The sequence below is a fragment of the Ambystoma mexicanum genome, chromosome 6q (assembly GCF_040938575.1).
Source record: "Ambystoma mexicanum isolate Mex_15411 chromosome 6q, UKY_AmexF1_1, whole genome shotgun sequence".
NCBI classification, from domain to species: Eukaryota; Metazoa; Chordata; class Amphibia; order Caudata; family Ambystomatidae; genus Ambystoma; species Ambystoma mexicanum.
The window spans coordinates 1,079,513,471-1,079,540,584 of NC_090937.1; positions in this window are offsets into that span (position 1 = coordinate 1,079,513,471).

Below are 27,114 nucleotides of genomic sequence, written 5' to 3' on the forward strand. Positions count from 1 at the left end.
CTTGCGGCGGGCATATGGCTTCCCTCAAGACCCAGCAAAACCTGTTGAAACATTTCTACTGGCCGGGCATTTATGGAGAAGTGGCCCAATTCTGTAAAACCTGCCCTACATGTCAGTTGACCAGCGGTGTCCTACCAGCAAAGGCGCCGCTACAGAAAATGCCTCTCATAACGGTTCCTTTCCAGAGGATCGGTATGGACATCGTCGGTCCTTTGGAACCCGCTAGCAGGGGGTACAAATATCTGTTAGTGATCGTCTACTACGCCACCCGATACCCGGAAGCATTTCCATTAAAAGGGACATCGGCCAGGGTTCTGTGCGACCAGCTGATCCCGTTTTTTGCTCGGGTGGGGCTGCCCTCGGAAGTAATCACGGACCAAGGCACAAATTTCATGTCTGTCCTCTTAAGGCAGGTATGCGAACGACTCCAGATCAAACAGCTAAGGACCTCGGTATACCATCCCCAGACAGATGGGCTGGTCGAACGTTATAACCAGACCATCAAGAAAATGCTGAGGAGAGTGACGGGACCAGACGCCAAGAATTGGGATCGGGTGTTGCCTCTGGTATTAATGGTGTTAAGGGACACACCCCAATCGTCCACTGGTTTCTCCCCTTTCGAACTCCTATTCGGAAGGCAACCCAGGACAATATTGGATCTGGTGAAGGAGGAATGGGAAGCCAGCGAGGAGATGTCACTCACGGAATACACAGAGGAGCTAAAAACCCATTTAACGGCTCTACGCGCCTTGGCCGAAGCCAACCTCGACCAGGCTCGATCGTCCCAAGAAAAGAACTACAATATGGGAAGTCGGATGAGAACTTTCAAACCTGGGGACAGAGTACTGGTACTCTTACCTACCTCTGCCCACAAGTTATTGGCCAGATGGCGAGGTCCATACGAGATCACCGACGTACTCAGCCCAGTCACATATCGGGTGCATCAACCTGACAGGACCACCACCGACAAGGTATACCATGTCAACTTGTTAAAGGAGTGGAACGAACCAAGTATGAGTGCGTTCGCAGAACCCGAGGAACCAGGTTCAGAGGAAACCGTGAACACCGTTCCCGATACCCTCGGAGCCATCAATTGGGGCGACATCGTCTCTCCGGACATGAAAGCAGACGTTATGGACAAATTGTCTCCCTACGCCGATGCCTTTTCTACGTTGCCAGGTCGCACCAGTCTGTTAGAACACGGGATCAACACAGAGCCCGGAAAGACCATAAGGCTTAGGCCCTATCGGATCCCCGAAGCCAGACGACGGATCATCACGGCCGAAGTGGACGAAATGCTGCGGATGGACATCATAGAGCAATCCAACAGCGTATGGTCCTCCCCCATAGTGCTAGTACCCAAGCCGGACGGATCCACACGCTTCTGTATGGACTACAGACAACTGAACTCTATTTCTCAGTACGAAGCGTATCCGATGCCACGCATGGACGAGCTCTTGGAAGGCCTCGGAGCGGCCCTGTTTCTAAGCACTTTAGATCTAACCAAGGGATATTGGCAAATTCCCTTGCGCTCCCAGGACAAGGAGAAAACCGCCTTTTCCACGCCAAAGGGACTGTATCATTACAAGGTCCTACCCTTTGGACTACACGGCGCCCCCGCCACGTTTCAAAGGCTAATGGATATCATCCTACGACCACATGACGGGTATGCGGCAGCGTATTTGGACGACATTGTGGTTTACAGCGAATCCTGGGAAGCTCATCTGAAACATCTGAAAGCGGTGGTGACCGATCTGCACAATGCGGGTTTACATATAAACCCAAAGAAAAGCACGATCGGAACTCGCGAAACCAAGTATCTGGGACATATAGTAGGTGGGGGTGTTCTGAAACCGCAACTGTCCAAGACTCAGGCGATACTTGACATTCTGACTCCCACCAATAGGAAGCAGATCCGGGCTTTCTTGGGGCTCGTTGGGTATTACAGGAGGTTCATACCTGACTTTTCTTCTCTGGCTGCCCCCTTGACCGATGCTTTGAGGCTCAAGGGTGCTCCAAACTTGACTAACAACAAGGACGCCTTGGCCGCCATCGAACACCTGAAACTTAGGATTTCTTCAAACCCTGTTCTTTGTTGTCCAGACTTCCAACGACCCTTCTATCTACAAACGGACGCCTCAAACCAGGGTTTGGGGGCTGTGCTCTCGCAGGACCAGGGGGGTGATCTGCGTCCTGTATGCTTCATCAGCCGGAAACTGCTGCCACATGAGGCTGCATACTCCACTATAGAGAAGGAATGTCTGGCGATCAAATGGGCCTTCGACTCCCTCAGATACTACCTGTTGGGTCGCCGGTTCACCTTGTACACGGACCATGCTCCCTTGCAATGGCTTGCGCAGCATAAAGACACTAATCAGAGGGTGCTCCGCTGGTTTTTGTCTTTGCAACCTTTTGACTTCCTCACGCTTCACAAACCGGCCCGGTTCCAGATGGTGGCTGATTACCTGTCTAGGTGCGCTTCCCGGCCCGATCGGCCTGGGACTGGGGTGGGTATGTGTCGGGATGCGCATTGGCCCCCGCAGGGGGTGATGGGCGCACCTGGGTCTGGGGGCACCAAGAGCGGACCGACCGCTCCTCTCGCGGCGGTCGCCTGCGCCGGCAGCGGGGAAGCCCGAGCCGATGCTCGGCGACGCGGCGTGTCACCGTTGCACTTACCTGCCGGAGGGCGGGCCGTTGCTCGGGGACGCGGCGCGTCGCTGCCGCATTCGCCCGTGGGAGATCCCAGGCCTAGGGACGGGAGGGGAACGGAGACCCTCCCTAACAAGGAAGGGGGGCGATCAGCCCTTCAGCGAGCCGCGGATCGCGGCTGGAAGACGCCTGGAGCCAGGGCCCACCCATACCCAACGCGACCATATTTTGGGTCACGTGATTGCCTCAACAGTTCCCAGCGGATTGGATGGAATCATGCAGGCACGGCAGCCTTTATGGGAGGTGGGTCAATCCGGCAGCAGCCAATAGGATGCCGGCTGGTCAGGGCTGATGGCAATTGGTGGGGGCTTGATGCTAAGGTAGCCCATAAAAGCCCGCCAAAAGAAACTGACGGGGTTCTCTCATTTTGCAGGGAAGGAACGAAGAGGAGGAACGAAGGCCAGAGTGGTGGGCCTATCCAGACACCACGATATAGAATAAACTTGAGGACTGCCTCACCATATTCTGAAGGGATCAAACCCTGGTGAAGTGAACCAGAGGACATTATGTTTTGATTTGTTAAGGACCCTTTATCCAGTTGGAATAAATATAATTCTCAGCACCTGCCTGTCTCCTGAAGGTTATTTTCCCACAACATGTTTTATATTATTAGTAGTGTGTGATATTACTACCTGTTCCAAGTCACTTTTATAGTGTGTTCTTTGGCCAATAATACATATAAGTAATGTTGTACTTACCTAAGTGTAATACTTGATTGCTCATTGTGTGGATTTGTTGTGTACCCTAGATCCCACTCACCTCTCCTGAGACTAAGCTTTGACCACTCTCCATACTACCTGTATTGGTTTGGCTAACCTTCCAGGGTGTCCCCTGTTCTCTATCACTAGTGTGGCCTCCTAAACTCTTTCACTAGTCCAGAGTTTAGAAATCCATTTTAACACCCATTGCATTACCAGGCATTGCCATCACATAAATTTACTTCCCTCTTTGCCAGAAATTGTCCTGAAATTACCATCAAATGCCCAGGTCCATGTCCCATTTCCATAAAGTGTTATCAGGTGCGGAGATGGGGATTCTCAGAGTCCTTCTCTCAAGGCACATCCCCCGCACCCACTGTGGACATACCATTTACATTGTACTTATTTTGAATTCTTGTCCCCTCTTACATCTGAGGCTAGTGGGGATAACCCATGCTCTCCTTGAGGAAAGTCCTAACCAGTGTTGTGGCAATGTAGGGGAACCACCCACTTTTATCACTCTCTACCACAGCATAGCCCAGACTCTCTATGACAATATTTCAGTTGTGCAAGTATAAATGCCAGGGCGCTTCACTGTTTACCAAAAGGTTTCTAACCCTTATCATCTGGATGCCATTTGCGGAGACATCACACTGGAGCCCTCAGAACGTCAACAGCAGCAAGAGCCACCAGTACTTGGCTGAGGGTGGACGCAGAGCCACAGACAGGAGGAGGGACTACACCTCAACCAAAAATGGCCTCTGTTGACCCTCTTCCTTCTCCCACCTGTGAGGCTACAAACCTCAGGGTCATCTTCGACTCCACTTTCCCCTTCTCTCCTCAAATCTCTGACGTCTCTAAGAATCACACTACCAGCTGCACCGCCTCAGAGGTATTCTTCCTTTCCTGTCCTTCTGCCAGAAGCTCACTGTCTCCAGAGCTCTAGTTCTCTCTCGGCTGGACTACTGCAACAGCCTCTTTCTAAATCTGCCTGCTTCTACTCTCCGCCCTCTGCAACTCATCCAGAACAGGACTGCGAGACTCGTCCTTGGCTTCAAGCCCAGGCATCGTATCTCTTCGGGACTGAAATCTTTGCACTGGCTCCCAGTGGCTTCAAGGATTAAGTTAAAAACCCTCTGCGTTGTCCACAAGGCTTTCTGGGACCTGGGGCCTCAATACCTCCAACTCTCTCTTCCTAAATATCTTCCCTCACGAGCTCTTCACTCATCTGCCTTCAACTCCCTCAGGGTCAGTCGCTTCTCCAAGCAACAAGTTGGTGGTTGATCTCTTTCTTTGGCTGGGACCTCCCTTTGGAACAGCCTCCCTACCTCCCTGAAACTTGCGGCAAACCATTTCCAGTTCCGGAAGCACCTCAAGGCCACATCTTCTCTCCTTCTCTCCCCTGCTGAACTCCTGACTGATACTGCACTGGTTACATGGCTACTCTCTGATCTCGGGACCAGGACCCCTCCCCCGCAAGCTGCACACACGCACTACCTCCCGGGCAGCCCCTGCACTTGGGGGTTGTTTCTGTAATGCTACAGTCCATCCAACTCTTGACACTTGGTGTCTGCACTTACCCCTGCACTTGCCACTAGCTGGCCGCACTTTCACCAATTGTTTTTATTTATTCTTACTATTGATCCTATGTATTGCACTGCCCCCTGCCACTTCCCCCTGCACTTTATTTCCATTTGCCCCCTCCCCTGCACTTGCTTGATCTTAATGTCACCTGGTCTAGGAAGATCGTTGTCTTTGTCTTCCCTCTGTTCCCCCTCCCTTGCCTCGTCACGCCTTGAAACACTTGTGTATAGGCACGTTATAAATGCCATATCATATCATATCAGTGCTTCACAAAGTTGCAGGCGAGATGGATTATTCATTTAAGGTAATGCACCAATCCAAAATTAAAAAAGAACTGCAAAGAGGGCCCAAACAATACCACACCCTTTTAGAAAGACATGGCTGCTCAGATCCCTGTAGAAGTGAAGAAGTCACCACATCGAGTGGGATATTGTGGTTGGTGGCAGTTCCCTGGAGCAAGTGGAGAGAGTGAAAAACCAAGAGAAGGGGAGGAGGAAACCAAAAGAGAACTAAGAGTGATGAGGCCCTCAGGAGCGCCGAGAAGCCTCAGGGTGCCGAAAGGCCTAGGAGTGCTTAGTGGGCTAAGACTTCTGAGATGCCTGAGGAAGCAGAGAGGTCTAACAGCCTTTTGAGGCCTGAAAGATCTGAGTGGCATGAGAGAGCAGAGAAGTGTGAGAGAGCAGAGGAGCATGAGAAATCAGAGGGGCTTGAGAAAATGGAGAGGCCTAAGTGACCTGAGAGACTGGAGAGCAGAGATACATGACAGAATTGAGTGGCAAGAGAGCTGAGAATCCTCAAGGACTTTACATGGAGCAGGCGCATTGCCCGAAGCAGGCAATCCAAAACATGGGTGAGGCTCTGCTGCTACCTGGTAAAGTCTTTGGTGCGCTATATCTCAAGAGACCTAGTTCACTGGGCACTATATCCCAGGAAGTGAGGTGGGCAATGTATCCTAGGGAGTATAGAAACAGCGAGCTGTGATACCTGAGACTTTCTTTAGAGAGTAAATGAAGCCTGATGGCACCATATCCCTGAGACTGTGCTTTGCGAGCCAGAGAAGCTGGCTGGGCGCTACATCCCAGAGGCTGTGCTCCAAGTGCCAGAAGCCTGCTGATAGGTATAGCCCTTGGACTGTGTCTAGCATCGGGTGGCAAGAAGTGTGCTAGAGTCTACGCCCTTGAGCGTGTCAGTGGGTGTCAAAACATGGACCGTCCTTATTGTCGTGGGGTGCTCCGAGATTCCGGAGCAGGACGCAAAGCCCCAGGATCACCTGGGTGCACAGTGGACACGCTTTGCTGGACACAAGAGGGAGCACCCTCTGGCAGCGGGATCACTCGCTGCAGATGGCACACTGGGGGCACCCAGCATACAATGCCCAGGCTCTGTGGTCACACAGCCCAGGACCAGTACAGGGCCGAGGACACACGGCCAACAGACAGTCACACAATAATAACAGGAGACAGGAGTTGCCACTGACTGGGTCTCCACTGCAGTGCTGCACGTGCCTGCAGTGGCCCCCTTTTATTAACATTCGTGACACAGTGAAGACCCGTGTCTCTTCAGGAACCACCACGCCCCCATTAAAGGGGCACTACATTATATCCCTCCTTTATTATAACGAAACAAACCGAACTAACTTTTAACACAGACCTACAAACCACCAACATATTTGGTGTATTCCAGTCCACACCATTTGTAACCAACAGTAACTCATAATAAACATTTTGGCACCCCTCACACGAGTGCTTCCTTCCTGGCAGCTGTTCACTGTATCCCAGGGTCAACCTGTCCCGCGGGATGGGTCCTTTTCCAGCAGACCTCCTAAGCTGAGGCTGTCTTTGGCTGTAGGTGCTGCCCCACAATAGTAGGAACACATCCTCTTCATCCTCTTCGTCTTCGAGTATGTACTGATGTTCCTGGTTTGCAGCTACATGGACCACTTTGTCCTTGGGTGACTTCCTCCCAGACGTTTGTCCTTGTTTTCCCTCCTCCTTGGGTGCCAACTTCCTTGCGCTGGCAGGTGCTGGTGCGAGGCATACCCTTGCGAAGTGTCCATCTTTTCCGCACCTGCCACATGTGTGCCCTTTTGAAGGACACTCATTGGCGTGCGGCAGGTCCCATCCGCAGTGGGGACACATGTTGCCCGCCTCCTTCCACGGCCATTCCCCTCTTCTGGCGGTTCTGCCCCCTTGCCATCTGCCTATAGCACACGCCTCCTCCAGCTTCACTCGCTGTAAGGGCTCTTCGAGCTTAATAAACTGCCTTGAGCTGTCCATGACTGAGGCGCATGCTTCCGCCAGCTCTTGGGCTCGGCCTAACTCCAGGATTCTGTCTAGGCTCAGCCCTAGTTCCCTGAGAACTTGTCTGCGCAGTTTGGTGGAGCTGCACCCGTATATTATTTGTGCTCTCACCTCATCCTCCTTGAAATTGCCCAGGGCACAAGACAACGCAATGCCCCAAAGGCTCCCGTGGAATGAGTCCAGGCTCTCCCCTTCTTCTTGTCTCGTGCTGCGCATTCTGAACCTCTCATAGTCCCTGTTTATCATGGGCATGAAATACACATTCAGGGTTCAATTGCTGCTGTATACGATTGGTCCCTGAGCCGCAATGGTTTAAACAGTCACTGGACCGTGGGGTCAGACGAATATAGGAGGGTTGGTCGTTTTGCTTTATCCCTTACCTCCACAGCCTCAAAATATAATTCCAGATTTTTGACCCACGCCACCCAGCTAGGACCCAAGCGGACACACGGTCAACAGACAGTCGCGCAATAACAACGGGAGACAGGAGTTGCCACTGACTGGATCTCCACTGCAGTTCTGCGCGTGCCTGCAGTGGCCCCTTTTATTAACATTCGTGACGCGGTGATGACCCGTGTCTCTTCAGGAACCACCACGCCCCCATTAAAGGAGCACTACATTACACCTATAATCCATTGACTATAGGGCAGAATGTAGACACAGAAGTATGTAGAGGTTAGTATCCCTGTCGGACAGGAATCCCTGAGGGCCTGTACTTTCTCCCTTCCCCTATACCTTTATGTTTAGATTTTTGGGGGAGAAGCACACGTGGTTACTTTAAGGAGAAACCCTATGTACCATAGCGATGTATTCCATTGTCCAGCCTGACCAGAGTGGAGTTTTTCCCGATGCTTATTCTTTGTCGTGCGTCCTGTTTGTCAGCCATTTCTGTGAATTTGTTTTCATGTGTGGCAAATGTCTTTTTTTTTTAAAACTTTTTTTTATTCCTCTTGATGGTATCTTTATTTTGATTTTTATGTGTACTGCCGACGGTAGTACCCCCCATCTCCTCTTCCCCTATTACTACTTTCTTTTATTTTAGCTTTTAAGGTACATTTGTCATTGATTCTTGGATTTTATTTGTGGTGTTATGTTGCTCTCTCGTGGCCTTATTTTGTGTTCCAATCCCTGTATTGTATCTGTTTGCTTCGCAGCCACCAATTCCGTCCAGTAGGCTATTCCTCAGTTCCAGTTCTGTCAGGGTTTAATTTTCTTTATATTTTTTCATCGTGTTTTGATTCATTGAGATAACATAACCCTGGGCAGCATCGCGGCACTCCCACGGACTCGACTGCTTTCCTACTTCTGCTGGCATTCATTCTGGGAGCATTGGGGGTGAACGGTGCCATGGGAGTGCAGGAACACTGCAGCGTAGCTTCCTTGTCTCCAGCCTCCTATCTCATGATGGTCAGACACACCACCATAGTCATTTAATTTCTTGAGCTATTTCCTTCCGGTTTGTGAGATGTTAGTTAAGTGACATGTTAGAAGTCAAATAGAAAGTGAGGATGGCAGTCCGGGTGGTGTGGGCATTAATGATCAAGTTTGGCAGCTTGCCTTTAGTAGGGTACTCTATGGATGGAATGCCCGTTTAGGCAGGGTATCTTGACACTTTCCCCAACACCAAAGTGTGGTATTTCGGGTTTCATTAGGAGGCAAGTGGGAAGTCCCCTCTTTGATGGATGTCTGGCTGATGGAAATGTGTATGATTACGCCTGGGAGACAATTATTTGATTTTAGTAGGTTACTTTTGTGTGGGGATGGGTGGTGGGTCTTATGACTTTCCCCAACACCAATGTGTGTGATGTTGAATTCCCCAAACAACTGTGGCACATCATATAGCCGACGGCTGTCTGGGGTGTACTCTGTGTGTGGTCGTTTTGGCAGATTGAGATCACGTGGAATTGGCTTTTCTATGAATTAATTACTCGAGCATGAAGCGCATCTTGTGACCTTTCCTAGTGCCCAAAGCTGATAGGGAGCTGTTAGATATGTGTTCCTACTCTAGCTTTGCTGCGTGTAGGTCTGGTCCCTTAACTTTCCCCAATGCTCAAGTGCGCATGTAACAGTCCAGTGTGTGGCATTCCATCATGCTTAATAAATCAAGAGGCCTGAACTAGTCCATACAGCTCTGTATTCAGCCACTCCAAAATGTGACTGCCACAAACCTGCTAAGGCTGGGTCATAGAGAGCACATTTCCCCTGCACTATATGATCTCAATTGGGTGCTAGTGGGCACAGGAACAGAGTTCAAGGCACTTTGTCCTGTTCACCAGCAAGGTGGTGGCATTTATACTTTCACACCCTACTACAATACTTATTGACCTACATCTGAAGCCTTACTTTAAGCATCACAGACGTTGAGGTAGGTCTTTTTCAACACAAGAAGTGATGTTTGAGAGTTCGCTGTCTCTAAAGATCATAATTCTTTCTGATATTTTTCAATTAAGGCCCCATTTGAGGACACATCTCTTTCAAAGGGACATCTAGATGATTCTGCTAGTACATTCCGATGAGTTTTTGTTCTAGCACCGGGCTATATCTTGAGGCATTAGTCACATTGTACATAACTACACTCTATCCAATTCCATCCCATGAGATTTTCCTCTTTTATTATTTACTGTGACAAATCCTCGGATGTCGTCCCTTCTCCCCTGGGGGAGCCCCTTCTCATGAGGCTAGGGAGGTGAAGCCACTACCTGATAGTCCCCCTGAGGGTGGTACTCACAGAAGGATCTCATGGGGAGGAATATCCTCTATGGGACTTGGGACAACTCTTCGTGGGAGAACGAGGTATGTACAGAATGTATCCCAATCTCCCTCATCCTCATTCTCTGGGCACAGTACATTAGTCCCCACAGGCCCTTGTACCAGTGTAAAGTAGATAATCCAGCCTTTATGAGAACCACTGAGAGGAGCAAGAGTAGGGACCACTTGATTGAAGCTTATTGGAAAACTGGGACGAGGATGAGTTCAGCAAACCCAATAAGGAGTGATCATACCTGTGCTGAGACGAAGAAGATGTGCAGAGACATGGGGATCACCCCCATGGAATCACAGTAAACATCCTGGTCTATATGGGCATTGTACAAGTATAAGAACTGAGGAAGGACTCACAATGTCATTGAGCCCTCCCTGGAGGAACTACGAGAGCCAGCACGGCCCAGGTACAAAGGAAGACAAAGGCAGACCGGGACGTCAAGGTGGGAGCAAGAAGGTCCAGAGCCAGACCAGATCAGAGGGACAACTCTACAAACCAGGAAGGCAATGCTCCCAACATTCCTGAGGAATGGGAAGCACGGGAAGGAAAAGCTGCATTACCTGGTGGACAAATATTGCTGCAGAGCCACCGCAGACCAAAGAAGGACCACAAGGGTTGGGGAAGGACCGCAGCTGATTGCAGGCACTAAGGAAGACCTGCAACCTTTGAGGACCACGAAAAAGGGTACCCAGGTTACCTGGAAGTTGATGATTCCCAGAAAAGATGGTGGAAATCCTGGAGGGGAGAGAGAAAAGTGGTGAGTATAGGGTCTGGGACCCTGACAAAAAGAAAGGAACTTGGTTATACTTGTGATCCGTAAGATAGTACTTGGTAGAGGAGTGAACCAAGTCTATCAGCAAAGCCAAGCAAGAAAGGCAAGTCTGGTACCTACACCTATAAAAGAAACTGTTTAAGAGTTCAAGGAAAAATATTAGGTCTTGGGGTCTAGGACCCCGAGAGGGAAAACAAGGATCTTTTGGGACACTACTAAGATGGTCTGGGACCCAAAGAGAAGGAAGAAGAAGGGAGAAGGGTGAAGAGACCTATACTTGGCAGGATAGTGAACCAGGAATAGTGAAAACCCAGAAAATTGAAAAAGACTCTCTCCAAGGTGCATCTTCCTCGTGGCAGTGCCTGCCATGGGTGTACACCAGGGCTGCCCCACACAAGTCTGTGAGTCAGGCTTGACACACAGAGATCCTGACAAAGGCCAGGGGAAGGGATTCATTCCCCCTGGCATTGTGAAAAGCCTGAGAAAGGCCATGGAAAGGGAGTCATTCCCCCTGGTGTTGATGAGCAGTGTGAAAGAAGCCTAGAGAAAGGAGTCATTCTCTTGGCCTTGTGAAGAGTTGGAGAAAGGGAATCATCCCATCCTGGAGTTTGTGAATATTGTGTGAGAAGCCAAAGGAGGGGAGTCATTTCTTTGGCATTGTGAGAAGCCCAGGAAAGACCATGGGGAGGGAGTCATTACCCCTGGCATGGTGACTTGCACGATAAAGGTCAGGAGAAGGCAGCTGTCCTTCCTGGCACTGTGAACAGGATTGAGAAACCTGAGGAAGGTTAGGAGGAGAGGGATATATCCTCCACTAGTACTTTGGTGACACAAAACTTTCTTTTTCCATGTGCATTGGTGGAGTGCCAATCCAAGAAAGCTTTTCAGACTTTTGTGTTTGACCTTTTTGAAGAACTTTACTTAAGTTCATCCCTTTACTTAAGTTTAATTTAGAGTGTAAGGGAAAGAAATAGGTTTTTGACACACAAGAGTGGACTACTTGTTTCTGATGGACATCCCGACAGAGTCCTTAATATTGTGTTGAGCCAGAGAAACGCCTCTTAGTAATAGGGCCAGGTAGGGTTTTCTCTTTTGTTCAGACACAATAAAAGTCTATAACTAAAAATATGCCACCTGTGTGTCAGTCTCCTACTTCTACACCTTTACAGCACCCATGGCATGTGTTGTTTTGTCAGAGTTTAAACTGAAGTTATTGGTTGTTTGAGGTGTGTTTATGTGTCAAGCCAACAATATGGTGAAGGGTTAAGTTGTGTTGGTGTATGTGAGTTGTTCAATCTGGTGATCTGATGAGAGGGGTTGCATTGTGTGTCAGTGTGTAGGGCCCCATACTACATCTGGCCATATCTAGAAGACCGGTGAGTTGTATTAATATCCTTTTGCGTTGTTAAGATAGATGATGTGCCCAAGAGGACTGTCCTTGAAACCAGTAGTGCCAGTAGTGGTTGCATAATGAGAGTTAAGGGTGAGATTTGGTGGTGTGCCAAGATCGTACACAATGAAACCTTGTGGTTCATTGTCATGCAGACCTGCGTATGTTGTGAGCACTTCTGTGAGCTATTGGGTGGCCGTGCTATGGTCAGTGGAATAACCATGTGTTGTGGGAGTGGGGGTTTGAGACTAAATCAGCGAGTTGTTCCAAAAGTGGTGTATGGCTGTAACATTTCCAGACATTTTTAAGCCATCGAAAAAAAAGGTTTTGGGGAAAAATGCATTTTTGGGAACATTTGAAACTGATGAAATTCTTATTTTCTTAGGACCCTTTACAGCTCTAGGTTCACTGTGGTACTTCAAAAAATAACATGCCTTATGTATAAGCGCGTTGCGACTATCATTCTGGTGAAAGGTGCTATAACACATGACAACATGAATGAATTAATACCTTGTTTTGCTCATGTGGTGACAATGTTTGTTCTATTTATTGCATGTAAATGTATAGTTTATTCAGATAATCTTAAATGTACTCCTTGCATTTACTTTAAAATGTGTTTAATTTTTGTTACAAAATAGAGTTACATACAGCTAAACTATGAGACACCCAGCATCCCTTAATGGTTGCCAAGAACAATGAGAAGCAGGCAAGCATTGAAGAGAAAACAGAAGAAACAACCACGAATACCATAACACAGAGAAAGTTATTTTAGATTATGTAGTCTCCTCCACAATGCCAAGCAGATATTTTATTTTTAATTGTGTTTCGGTTTTACAATAAAACCTTTCGCAAATGCATCAATTATGGACAATTCAATTCACACTAAAATTGCCTAAGAGATAATAAAATACATCATAAGTATTGTTATTAAAATTACAAAGAGTTTAAAAAGGCAACAGTGAAATAAAACCAATAACATTCTAAACAAAGACCCCAATACTCTACTGTTTGGTAAGAGCAGGTACATCCCCTTGAAGAGAAAATATCTCAGTTAGAAAAGCAACCAAAGCTATGGATAAGGCCAATTGTTTTGCACTCATAAGATGAATCCACAGGGTATCAGAGCACACAGTTGAGATAGTATATACAAAGTGAGCAAAAATAACCATGTACATGTAGTAAAAACAGACATTACAAAACTAAATGATGTAAAGTGTGCATTTACGATTCTAGTTTACATAATCTACAAGACCTCTTAAAATACTCTAGGCCTAATCGAGTTCCTATACCCGCCAAAGTTGCATATAGTTGAACCTAAATCTTAGGCGTGTATCTCTAAAAAGTCTTGAGGGGGCTTTAATGAGATATCTTTGTGGAAGCCAACCTCCCTGGATGCCCTCCACACATTTGATGTCCCCTTAAATCAGGGCAATTTACACAAGTGGTCCAGATTAACATTCCTCTCCCAGGTCCTTAATTTTTGCTTTGTCTTATCTAGAGGAAGTTCCATGGAGATATTCTCCTCTGCCCAAAACAATTCACAAGACGTCATAAAATGATTCAAAGCCTTATCTGAGCAAACGCGATAGATTTCTCCCAGTTAAGCAAACAAATTCGAATCCCCCTGACCCACAATTTCCATATATTAAAACCTTATTCCATTTGCATGATGACCACCAAGAATCCAATCCCAGTTTGCATCAAATAGCTTCTATGGGAACTGAAAGAGGTAGTTTTAGGATTTCACATCAGATTTTTCTTTCCCAGCAATGACGCCAACTATTTAAATTAGATGGGAAAAGCTCCACCCCATATAAAAGTGTATGCGTCACCTTGTCTTTGTAAATTTCAAGCAGACAACGCTATGAGAAAAAGTAGAATTTCTTAGATTAGTCTCATCTGTACAATCACAGCTTGAAATTGCTCCCTAATTCTTACCTTCAGAATTTTTCGCTTGTTCTTAGTTGAAAAAGTATAGCCCGAATATTGCAAACTATCAACTAATGCAATTTTCATACCATCAATAAGCCAAGCCAATTTTCTTGTCTTTTTTCACATTATAACTGATTTAGCTGGATTGATTACCAAATTATTTTGTTGGGCATAGGACTCTATACCCGCCAATCTCTGTTGTAGGCCGATCAGCGTTAGATTCAATAAAATGATATAGTCGGCATACGCCAACCAATGCCACCTCAGAACCGCCAATACACAGAGGAAAAAAAACATATGCTCAAAGGAGATAAAGAGGCAAAACAACGTGGGGGCAAGCACGAAGCCTTGTTTTAGCCCCATATCCACCTACACATCACTAGTAAAAGCACCACCAAAGTTTAAACAGGCCTTTTGTTTATTATTTGTGTGGAACAATATAAGCATATTTAATAAGCCACAAGGTATGCCCCAGCTGCTTATTTTGTTCCATAATCTACTTCTGTTTACTCTATCAAAAGCAGAAGACATGTCCAGACTGGCTACATAGATTGGTTTCCACTTCTCTATATTGGCTTTTGATTGAAAGAGGGACATAATTATGCCATTTAGTGCCATAGCAATGCCCTTTCTAAAGCCAGTCTGGAACATGCTTAATCTCCATGAAATTTCCATATAAAGATGTATGTGCTTTAACACAAAGATTGTAGACATTTCGAGGATATGTAAATCAATGAAATAGGTCTATAATATCTAGGAGAATCCCAACATCCTTTTTTTATATATCGGTTACTGGGAATGACACTGAACAAGACTTTGGTATACACAATTTACCTGCAACTTGAGAAAATGAGCATATCAGTATATCTGCCCACAGTTGCGGATTCTCTTTTAAAACCAGATTCCAGAGCCCATGAAAACCACTGGCACTTGAATTTTAAAGTTTCTCCAAAGTGCACACTAACTCCTCTTTCCCAAAATGTAATACCCATGGAGTGCTATCCATAACTATTAGCAGTGCCTCAATCTCCTCTTGTTCGTAAAAAGATCGGAATAGTGTGCTATCCAGTCCAACTCAGGAATACAGTTAGACTGGACTATCCTCTGCTGCACATCAGACCCATTTAAGATATTCTAAAGACCCTGAGCATCATAATTAATCAGTTTATAAATTACATGTTGGATTTTCTCACGAAACATTAACATTTTGTAAGACTTGCACCAGTTACTATAGGATTGTTTTCAGCTTTTTTTAATAGCAGCTTTCACTAAGGGAGCCAGGAAATAGTTCCATGTGAGCATTCTTAAGTCCAGATAAAGAAATCTTTTCCGATCCCTTATTTGAATATGAAACATATGGTCATTTTTAGCTGAGAACCTCCTCTTTCCACCTCACTAGGGTGGCCGAAAAAAATCACAAGATCACCGTTTAGCTGTTTCTCCCATGAGGACCACACCTTCCAATCATGTGCTGCCTGCTTATTAAACTGGAATTGGGGTATATCTGTAAGGGATAATCTATTCCTTGGATTATTACACCATACATCCGTACAACTGGTAAAAGGCCTGTCGAACCCACAGTGATGTAGAATACATTTTACCAATAGCATGGGATGATGACTGTCTTTATAACACTCTATTTATAGAGAGTGGAACTTATCCATCCTGGAGTGAGTAATAAATATGAACTCTATTATTGAGTTAGAAAAAGGGCCGAACCACGTCGGCTGCATAGGATGATCCCCCTTAATGTTACCATTCAATCGAAACAGCCCCCTTTTGCCCATAAACGTACCCCACTCCCCACCTCTTCTAGCCCGACCTTTACAATTACTTGAAGCTAAGATAGTAATAGCAGACTCACTGTTTTCTAAGTCGCCAGCAACCCTCTTATCCTCAGTACGCAGGCAAGTGAAATCCCCCACAAAGATAACCAATGCAGAGGATAATCGGTCATCCAAATAAGAAGGATCCTGTCCAGTTCATTCCAAATATCTTTATCAGCAACGAAGATCGGTTTACAATAAATATTAATCAAACGTATATTCATTGTCAAATGCGCCCTGCTAGAGGAAACTTTAGCTACTAAAATAGAGTCCAGATTTACGTACCATTTCTCTATCAATAGACCCAAACCATTATGCACTGCCAGTAAAAGTCTGTCCGAAGGCCGACCACAAGGACCTTTTTTGGCCTTCTGAATGACAGATGAGAATCCAACCAGAAACGGAGCATCACTTAACCAAGCTTCTTGTAAAAGAATTAAAAAAAACATGCTGCTTAAGTATACTCATTACATGATCCTTACAAAAGCGATTAAATCCCCTCGTATTCCAACATAAGAGCGGGACCACTTGTTTATTAAAACCCTGCTCTAACCCCTTTATTTGAGGGCATCTCGTGAGGTAGCCATTTCCAATCCTCTCTGTCGACTCCCTACTGATTGGTGAGAGTGATTTGCTTCTTAACAGAGATGCCATACTACATTGAACCGTAATACCATCTCACTTGTGGGAGCTTATGCATCCACCTCCTAAAGTATCACCACTTCTTAGAACAAGACAGTCAGATTGAGGAATATAGGTATCATAACCTTCACTACCAAAATCCTCATGTGCATCTTTTACCAATTTCCAGGCCAAAAGACAGTAAAAATTGACAGTGCACATATTATACATATCATCCTCATTGTGTTCCACCTATTTTAAATCCACTGAGGGAAGCCCAAACAACGAGGGAATACTTTTTACGTTGGCCAAAATTCTAGATCTATTCATGGCTGGGTCTACTTCATCCCTAAAAATGGACACAAAAGTAATACACTTCCCCTGAGGTTCTTTATAAAGGAAATCATCCATATTACACTTAGCATTAGATTTATCACAAACTTCCCCCATTTCCAGATTCTCCTCCTGCACAGTAAAATCAACATTACAATCTGCTGTGCTATCAGAGACCCTCCGACTTGAAGCGACTGCAGCGAGTCATTGCAAAAAGGTTGCACCCTCTCATTCAGTGGTTCAGAACACTCCTCATTGACCACCCTTTCCTCCAACATAACAACTTAAGTATTCGCTGTTTGAGACATACAAAAATCACTGTATGTTCTTACATTTCCTTCTAAATTGTTTCTTTTTGCTCCCCCTTAAACCTTTATGCCCAACACTCCTTTTAGACCCAGTATCGCATGAAGCCATTTTTGGTAATCCCGCCTGCATGGAATTATCTAGCGTCTCACAATGTCATGAGTCCAAAAGACCTTACCCCGCCTGAGAGTCCTGGACTACAAGAACCTCAATCATTGGAGCTGATTTACAGTGATTCATAGAACACATTTTCTTCTTTTTAGACCCCAGTTGGCCTTTCATCAGAGTGATCCTTGTTGCTGTGGAATCAACTGAGACCGTCTGGTTTCTTAAAACCGATTCGCAGGGAATAGCAGCTTTCTTCTTTCCAGATCCCCATTGGCCTTTATTCAGAATATTCCTCACTGCTATAGACTGGGCTAAAACTGCCTGGGTCGAACCCGCCCTTTGTGGGCTAGTGGATTTATCACCCTCTACTGGAACAGACACCTCCTCAGGGAACTGTGAGTCTATAATTTCAATAATTTCTGTGGCCGGAGTCGTATCATAGACGCTAACAGTACTATCGCTCCTCTGTGATGCTCTACAGATGGTCCTTAGACATTTTCTGGATCCCGCTCCTCTCCATGCAGGGCCCGCTTTCTGAATTTTTTTTTTTTGGAGGAAGTGAGGTAACATTTTTATTTTATTTACAAGGTCAGCTGATGGAGTGATCACATCCCCACCCTGTGAATTACAGTCACACATCATACTGGGAACAGAGTTGCTTTTGCTCTTCTCTTTAACACATAGAAGCTCCTTCACGCCCAATATTGAACTTTTTACATCTATTAAAGCCACAGCATGGGACCTAAACTCATAGCTTAAGTTGACATATAGTCTAACAAGACTGCAACACTACATTCAAGGCAACAAGCAAGTGATTTTGCAGGCTTCAATGATCCAACTCACAAAAAGTCTGTACCGCCCGCAACATGCAAATGATCTGAGCTTACCTGATGCTCTTCCGATTAAACATTTGAATCCTCTGCCAATAGATCCACCTCTCCATTTTGCGAGTTCACAGACAAGCAGAGGAACTTGGGTTTGTGGTGGGCAGATCCAAGTCCAAAAGTTCCTCTTCCAAGCTTAGACAAGCGTTAAGTGGGGAAAGGTTTGATTTATTATGTATGTCAGTCCCCTCATTTAGCTGGACATCCTGTTCCACAGGCGGTAATGCTCCCACCTCCACTTTATTAAGAGGGTCACCCATCACGTTTTCTTTTCCAAGCTGTTGCAAAATTCGCCTAAACAGTTCAGTTTTGGTGGGGCTTGGGAAAAAAAGGCTGTTATTTTGGACCGATGCATATGTTATGTACGTGTCATGTCTCCACGCAACAGCGGGATGTGACAGATCAAAGGAATGGGCATCAGAAACCCTGGCAACCCCCGGGTGCAGGTCAGTCCCTGGTATTAATGAAAAAGTTGGAATCCGTAGTTTCCGCCAATTTGTATCTTTATTGAGTAAGTCCTCTTGAGTTTTGGTAAATCCTCAACACGTGTTTCCCCACCTACATTTGGTGGTTCATCAGGAGCATTAAATATTGACAAATAGCAATTCTAAATGGAAAACAAAATCAAATTGCAATTTTTCAGAATGTGTGTCCTATTTGTTTAATTCATTACACTTGAAATTATTATACACAATTTAAATTGGCTTCATTACTAACTCGATATGCTGATTCACTGGAGCTGAGTTTACTCAATTCTGGTAAATTCAAAGAATAAGGGAAGGAATACTCACATTTCTTCTCACCCTTCCTAATGTTCAAATTGTATTCTGCAAATGAAACAGCACATTTTGGAAGTCTTATATAAAAAATAATTGGACATGAAATGCTGATTCAAAACCTATAATTAGGTTTACAAGTGTACTTGTGAGCTTATTAGAACAGGCTTACCATTGAAGTATTGAAATTGCCAGGATACGATTGCCCTCTGTGCTGTGGCGTTTAGACCACAGGAAAACAAAAATGGCTGCCTTTATAGCAGCGTGATGATGTCATCGCGCTTAATTAGTGCAACCGTGTCATCACACAAATGGGCACAGGGTGCTGCCATCTTGCTTGGGGCATAAAAGCTCGCATTGCCTCAAGCTCAATTATAGCTCAAGCACTCTTTTGTGCTTGAATTTTTGCATTCCACAATGCTAGTTCCGCACATTGGCTTGGAGGAAACCTGATATTTCAAATTTGAAAACTACATTCATTAAGGAAAATTCAGATTACGTGCAATTGTAGACGCTGTGCTCAATGCTCTAACTATTGTAGACCAATAAAAAAATAAATGTATTCAAGGTATCGGGTGAGCAATGTGCAAATTGTGCATAGTACTTGTTAAATCACGACTAAGGAATCCCATAGAGGGAAAAAGATAATGCAAACAGCAGAGTCAATTAAAATGAAATAAAGGTAAAATGCCAATATACAAAAAAGAGAAAAGAGAATTATGTCACAGGAAGTGACTCATCTCTGTGTCAGAATTCAGGCCTGAACTGCATATGTCCATAATATTGATCCAGTAGGCTTCTCTACATCTTAGAAGCTTTTCCCTAGTGCCTCCTCTTGGTGGCATGTGGATTTTGTCTATTCCAAAGAATTGAATACTGTCTGCTGAGTCCTGACTGTGTTTCATCTGGAAGTGGTAGGCCAAAGGATGTTTCAAATCCATATTCGTTATCGATCTCACATGTTCAGAGATCCTGCTTTTGAGGGGGCGGATTGTACTTCCAATGTAGATCTTAGTACAAAGACACTGGATTCCATAAATTACAAACTTCGTATTGCAGTTGATGAAATGTTGTATATGGCGAATTTCTGAATGCGGCCAGATACTACATTTCCCACATTTGAAATTGCCATGAAGGTTCTGAAGCTTCCACATTTGGAGGAGGCCTGTTGCTTTTTTCTGTGAAGAAAAATGGGATGGACTAATTTAACTCTTGATGTTCTTGGCTCTTCGAAACATTAAAGATGGTTTGTTGTCCAGGAATCGCAAGAGATCTGGATCTAGCTTGAGAATAGACCAATGTTGTGATATAATGTTTCTCACTAAATTCGCATTGGATCTATATGGTGTGATGAATCTCACTTTGTTGTAGTTTCAGGCAAGGTTGATTTTGGCTGAGTAGACGGAAGGTCTGATCTGGTTTGAGAGAGAGTTTATCGAATGCTTTTGAAGGTTTTTCCTTTCATACCCTCTTTCCCCAAACCTTTGAATCATTGTGTTTGCATGTTTTTCAAATTTGGCATTTTGAGAGTAATTGCGTTTTATTCTCAAAAACATTCCATAGGAAATATTTCTTGTAACATGATAAGGATTATTACCGTTAGTGTGTAGTATGCTATTGCCTGCTGTTGGTTTTACAGATAGAGTTTTGTTTTCAACATATAACTCCAGGTCCAGGAAACTCAGTCTTGTGATACTATCTTGCATTGTGAATTTTAAGTTGTAGTTGTTATTGTTGAGATAGTTGTAATATGGCATTAGGGATTCTTTGTTGCCGTTCCAAATGATGAGAATATCATTGATAAAGCGCCCCCAGTAGGCTATTTGGTAGTCAGATGTGAAAGCTGGGTGTTTCCAAGCAAATTCAAGTTCGAAATGCCCCATGTGTAGAGGTTTGCATAAACGGAGCAAATTTTGCTCCCATAGTGGTGCCCTGTTTTTGGCGGTAAATTTGTTGAAAGTGAAGATATTGTAATTCAAGGTAAATTGTAGCTTCTCTGTTAACATCAGATTTTGTGAATGGTATGATACTGATCTGGATTTTAGAAAGTAATGAGTAGTTTTGATGCCTTTGTCATGGAGAATGCTTGTATAGAGAGAGGTAACATCCAAGGTGACTAGTCTGTAATTAGAGACTGAGCATGGACATGACCCCAAGGACCAGAGTGGGGTGGCAAGTGTGCCAACCAGCCCTGCATAGGACAGGGAAGCAGAGGGGAGCCCAGCCACTGGGCCACCCCCGAGACACAGCTGATATGACCTGAGGGTAGCCTTGAGGCCCCCAGGTAAGTTGAAGAACAAAGTATGTTAACATGGACTCAGAGTCGATAACATAATGCATAAGGCAAGGTTGGTGCAATGTTTATTTTGTTTTGTGAAAGGAGAGGAATGTTATGTATGTGTCATGTTACCGCGCAACGGCAGCATGTGACAGATTAAAGGAAGAGGCATCGGAAAGCCTCACAGTCCCCATGTAGAGATCAGTCCCTGCCTGACGTGTTTTATTTAGCCGGTGGGAACCCATGTTTATTGCCAATGAAACCCCCACCCCCTGTGCAGGCATTCTACGAATGCAGATCCAGAGACACACCCTGGACCCAGCAGCATAGACTGGGCGGCTTGTGAAGAATTTGCCTTGTACGAAGCATGCGACACTTCGTTGTTTAATGCAGTAATTTCTTTGCTCCCCAGATTATATCTTTTACCTGCCCCCCTCATTGTAAACAGGGGAACAAAGCCAAAGCAATTAATGGAGCAAGCAAGCTTTTATCCACTGCTATCCCAAGAAGCGAATACACACATGCAACCACTTAAGTACAGCAGCAGACAGGTCCGTAGCACGGAGAACACAGAGAGCACATATACACAGAGTGTACACCAGGCAAGATATCAAGCAGATATAGAAAGCACTCCTTTTTATAAGATGAGCTGATGAAAACATTGAAGAGCAACAAAGACTTATTGAAAACAAGCCCTACTACATTAAGCTGTGTCTAATCAGTCAGATTTTCTGTGCTGCCACAATCTGATTATTCTGGTCTTTCATTTGTATACATTTGTATTGCTATCATCTAGTTTCAATCTTTTTTATCAGGATGGCATCAACAGGTACAACTGGGAGTTTGGGAGTCTGATCTCCTGGTTCAGACTTGCAGAGTCCCGCAGGGATTCTCTTTATCCCCTTGTTTATGTAACCTGTAGCTGCGTCCTTTGATGCACATCTTTCCGAAACACAGGGTGAATTTTCTAGTCTTATCCCAATGACACTCAGGAATATGTTAACATAGGCACTGTGAAAGATTCCTTCTTTAGAGTTAGGTACTGTTTGGATGCGTTCAGCAGCTCAATGTCGGCTAACTGGCTCCAGCTTAACGCTAAAATAACTGAGGTTGCACTGTTCGACCCAAAACATCTCCTGGAAGCGGGCAGCCACCATCAGGCACCTCATTATTTGGTAATGGATCTTCCATTTAACACCAAAATTAAAAATCTGGACTGCATCTGGTCAGAGAATCTGAGCAGTGAGGTTCAGGTGAATGCCAAGGTGCAGTCTGTGTTTTTTATAATATTCAGTTCCTGCATCAGGCTCTACACTGTGTACCATCAGACAAGCTGGCTGCAGTGATCGGAGTATTAGTACATTCTCAACTAGACTACTGTAACAGCCTGCTCACAGGTATCCCAGTTAAACAGTGTCAATGCCTACAAAGAGCACAGAATGCTGCATGAGATTGGTGGTGGGGGTGAAGAAGTCTGTCCACATCTCAGGATTCCGTCATTCCCTACACTGGCTATCTGTGAGGGACAGAATTGACTTCAAAGTTATCTGTCTTATTTTTAAATGCCTAAACAACTTGGCCCCGGCCTGTTTGGCAGATAAAATCCACAGATACTGCTGAACCCGCTCGCTCTGGTCTGAGGACAAACTGTTGATAAGTATTCCATCATCCTCTTGTGTGTCCAGGGGCAACAGGTGTCTTTCAGTCTATGGACTGAAAGTTTGGAAAAGGCTACCCAAGATATTTGGGCAATTAAATCACAGAGTCTCTTCTGAAAATTGTTAAAGATCCACCTATTTAAATGAACTTGGGTGCTAGATAGCGTTGTTGATTTCACTGGACCCTGTTCATTGCTTGTTAGTTGAATTCCTGTTCTTCTGTTATTTTTGACCACTATGTGATGAGTTATCTGTATCCAAATATGACTCAGTTTGTCTGGTCTGCACGGGATAAATAAGTAAAATCAATATTTAATGGTTTTTGAAGACTAGCTGTTGTCTCTGATTGAGACAAGCAGCTTTACTCTGTCACTGCTTAACTAATTCCTCAATTTTGTGTATGTCCAAGCCTAGATCAGGTACGTCACATAATACAGAAGATGCAAGAGGATCTCTACATATGGGAACACCCCCCTAGGATACGCTTGCAGGAACTGGGGGGAAATATTCCACACATTTGTAGCATGTTCATAAGGGTCATGCACCTTAAAACATTCAATAGTTAATTTCACGATTGGAGTCAATCACATTATTCAAAGGATGCCCACAAACAAAAAGCTCCCACAGATATCATAATACAGTGTTTGATATTTATTATTACACCATTATTGAAAGCACACTGAAAAAATCAATCACCACAATGCCTCTAGTACACATCACTGGAAGTTCACCTCCAGTTCAGAGCCATATCAGCAAGGCATGTGTAACTTGGCTTAAATTGATTATTTTACTTTCAGGTGAAAGGGTTTTTTGAAGCCTTTTTAAACCAACCATAACGTTTCTGGTGTTTGCTAAACATTCCCCAATGCTCCAACTACAAGGCTGTCAGACTATACTGCACTGATGATACCTAATAAGGGTGAAACCATATATTGTGAGAAACCTGAGGGTATCCTTACTCCTACTCCCCTTGGATCCTCTTAGGTGGCCAGGGAAAGGCCATCGCTTTTGGATCCTGACCCTAGGGGTGGAGAAGCGAGGGAGGATCACCTGGGCGGATGGTCCTTGGAAAACAACCTAAACCTTCTTTGGCCTTTATGGGCTATTGTAAAATATCTCCCCTTATTTTCCCACATTCAACCTATGACAGTACTGGGACGAGGAAGAGGTGACTAATAGTAGTGAAAACTAGTAACTCATTTCGCCACTATAGTACTGCGACAAGGAAGATGCCTGCAGAGTACTATGAAGGTCAGACATGTCCCTCTAATTACAGTCAGTCAAGTCCTATTGAGATCTCACACCTGCAACCTGTCCAGTGGTTGCAGGTGTATAAGAAGAGAGAAAAAGAGCAGCAGAGAGACCTGAAGCAGGAGGTCTGTGTTGGAGAGACCAGCAGGGCAACCTGTGTGAGAAGAGGCAGCCGTAGTGGGTCCTACGGGGAGCAAGGATGCCAGCAGACGATCCCAAAGACCTGTGGAGCCCAGGGCAAGTTGGGCCATTAGAATTCCACAGGTGTGAGAGTCTCTGTGGTCAAAAAGCCACAGCTGGAGCTGCAGGCAAAGGAAAAAGAAAGCAGCATCTGTGGAAGAGAAGCGTAGCTGCCGGCGAACACAAAGAAGTATCAAAGGTGCGAGCGGGACACGCAGAGAAAGGCAAGCCAGCAGGCAGAGCAGAAGTGCACCATCACAGCTTCCCAAAAGGACCACAGCAGACCAGTGAGTGAAGGAGAATGTCACTCGAGTCTAGGGTGCTCCAAGGGGGCTCTGTGTATGCGAGATGAATGCTGAATGAGATGAAAAGCATGCACAGAATGAAACAAACCAAAGCCAAGGGCCGAATGGAAATTAAGCAGCAAAGTAACTGATAATGAATATTGAATACCAAACTGAATGGAAACTTTATGTGCAAAAGCTACAATCCGATAACAGATGAAAGGGAAATTGCACATTTGAAAGCAACGTATGAAATAAGAAAACAAGTGTAAAAGTTTGCAAAAGTGCAGGATGGAAAGGTGAGGCAGAAATCGAACCACCAAGAAGTGAACCATGTACATGGATGCAGTACGACAAGGCCAAAGGCTAGCAAAAGGAGATGTGAGACATTGTGGCAAAGCAAAGAGGCTAACCAGCAGAAGCCAAATGAGTGTGAACCTTCATGTATGGCCAAGAGGCCGGCAAGGAGAAGTTAAGTGAGTGTGAATCTGTACACAGGGGCAGATACAGAAGAACCTTTGTGGGCTGAAGAGTCTAGGGCTCCTGGTTGCACAACCTGTAATGGGTGGACCATGTGGTCTGACAACTGTGCCTAGACCAGGGAGCCCTCAATTGTGAAAGCCAAAGACATTGCTTAAGTAAACCAAGAAGGAGTAATAACTGTTAATTCAATCCAGAAGGAGTGCCAAGTTGATCTGGAGTTGTGTTGAAGACTGAAAGTCCAAGATTAAGTATAAACTGGCAAGTTTAAGTTTTGGGGAAGGGGACCCTGAGGCATGATGAACTGTGATGTTGTCTTGAGGATGGGAACCTCAATGCCCCTTTTACTCTTGAACTGTGTTGCCTTGTAACCTGGGGAAGGGAACCCTGAGGTTTGTGTGGAACTGTATTGCTCTGACCTTGGGGAAGGCAACCCCAAGGATTTGTGGAATTGTTTTGAACTTTAGAAAGCTAATCTCAAGACTTTTGTGGAATGTTCTTGAACTTGGGGAAGGGGAGCTGAAAAGGAAATAAGGAGCAGGAAAAAGCTCAGAACTTTGTTTTCATCACCATTTCTTTAATTGTTGACGTCCCTACACATTGTTTAGCTTTAATGTGAGGGCAAGCATAGGTTTTGGATACAGACAGACTTTTAAGTTGAACATTCTAACTCAGACCTTCCTTAGTTTTGTTCAGGTAGGGAAATCCAACCTTAGCATAGGGCAAGTTAGGCCTTCAACCATCCTGACATTTGAGTTAATACACCATTTTATTTTGAACTTTGAATCTATTGTCTGTGTCCTGCTTCATGATTCCTTCACAGTATGTAATGATCTGCAGCCTTGAGCCATGTCTGTTTTGTGTTGATTAAGATATGTATAATGTAGCACTATCCAGTAATACAAAGACAATTTTCTGGAGCAAAACACTTGCATTTGGACTAATTTGCATACCGACAATGCCTTGCTAAGGTGGTTCTGAACTGGAGGTGAATTTACAGTGATCGCTACTAGTTGGTGTTTTGCCATGTGCGACTTAGCTCAAATGGATTATTCTACTATATAAATATATATAGAAGTGCAATGTGTCCAACTTCATGATGTCATTTAAAAGCAGGATTGGACCAATGGGCTGCACATGTTAGTGGATTAAACCATGTGGATGTGTATCCATTATGATCTCCTATGCCATATGCATGTTAATTGCATTATCAGCCAGCAAAACACATACATTTCCACTCCTAATATCTTATAGGACTTCAAATATTGTGCCACTGATTTACTCTGCATATTGCCTGTTCTCTCATGGTTTCAATGCTGCTGAAAAATAATGGTTGCCAGGTTGTTATTATGAAGGTTAGGATTCCTTCACCCTCAGTGTAGCCATCCTTCTGTGAGTACTGCAAGGCACAGTACCTTTTAGCTTTTTTAGCTTTTTCTTTGCATCGATTCCATTACACAATAATACGGCTTTGCTCAGGAAATAGCTGCCGAGCAAATGTTATGATTTAATTTAAAATGCTCCGGCCAGCTGGTACTTGTGTGCAGTTATCGACAATGGCGTCTGTGAAGAAGATATTTCGCTCCTACAATCTTGGTCAATTATTTTGCCTGATCCTTGCATGTCATCTGTTCTACATATGAAGCTATGGTGGCTTTGGTGTATACAGTTGGTTGCAATATCTGATTACTTGTGAATATTAATTGTACATCAGTTTGTGATGTTGATACAGAATAAACAGCAGTTGGAGGAGCTCAGGATTGGGAACATTGAAAATAGTGACTTGCAATTTGTATCATAATGGCCTATCTACTCCTCCCTTACACCCATGAAGATTTGTTTTAATGTCTGCAGGTCACCTCTTTACGTTTAATGCTGCTTTGGGTCATGGTAGTAGCATTTGGAAATGCAAAATATGACAGAATTTGAAAATCACACCTTAATGCTCAGAAGAATTAAAGTATAGAGATGTGTCTATGGGGT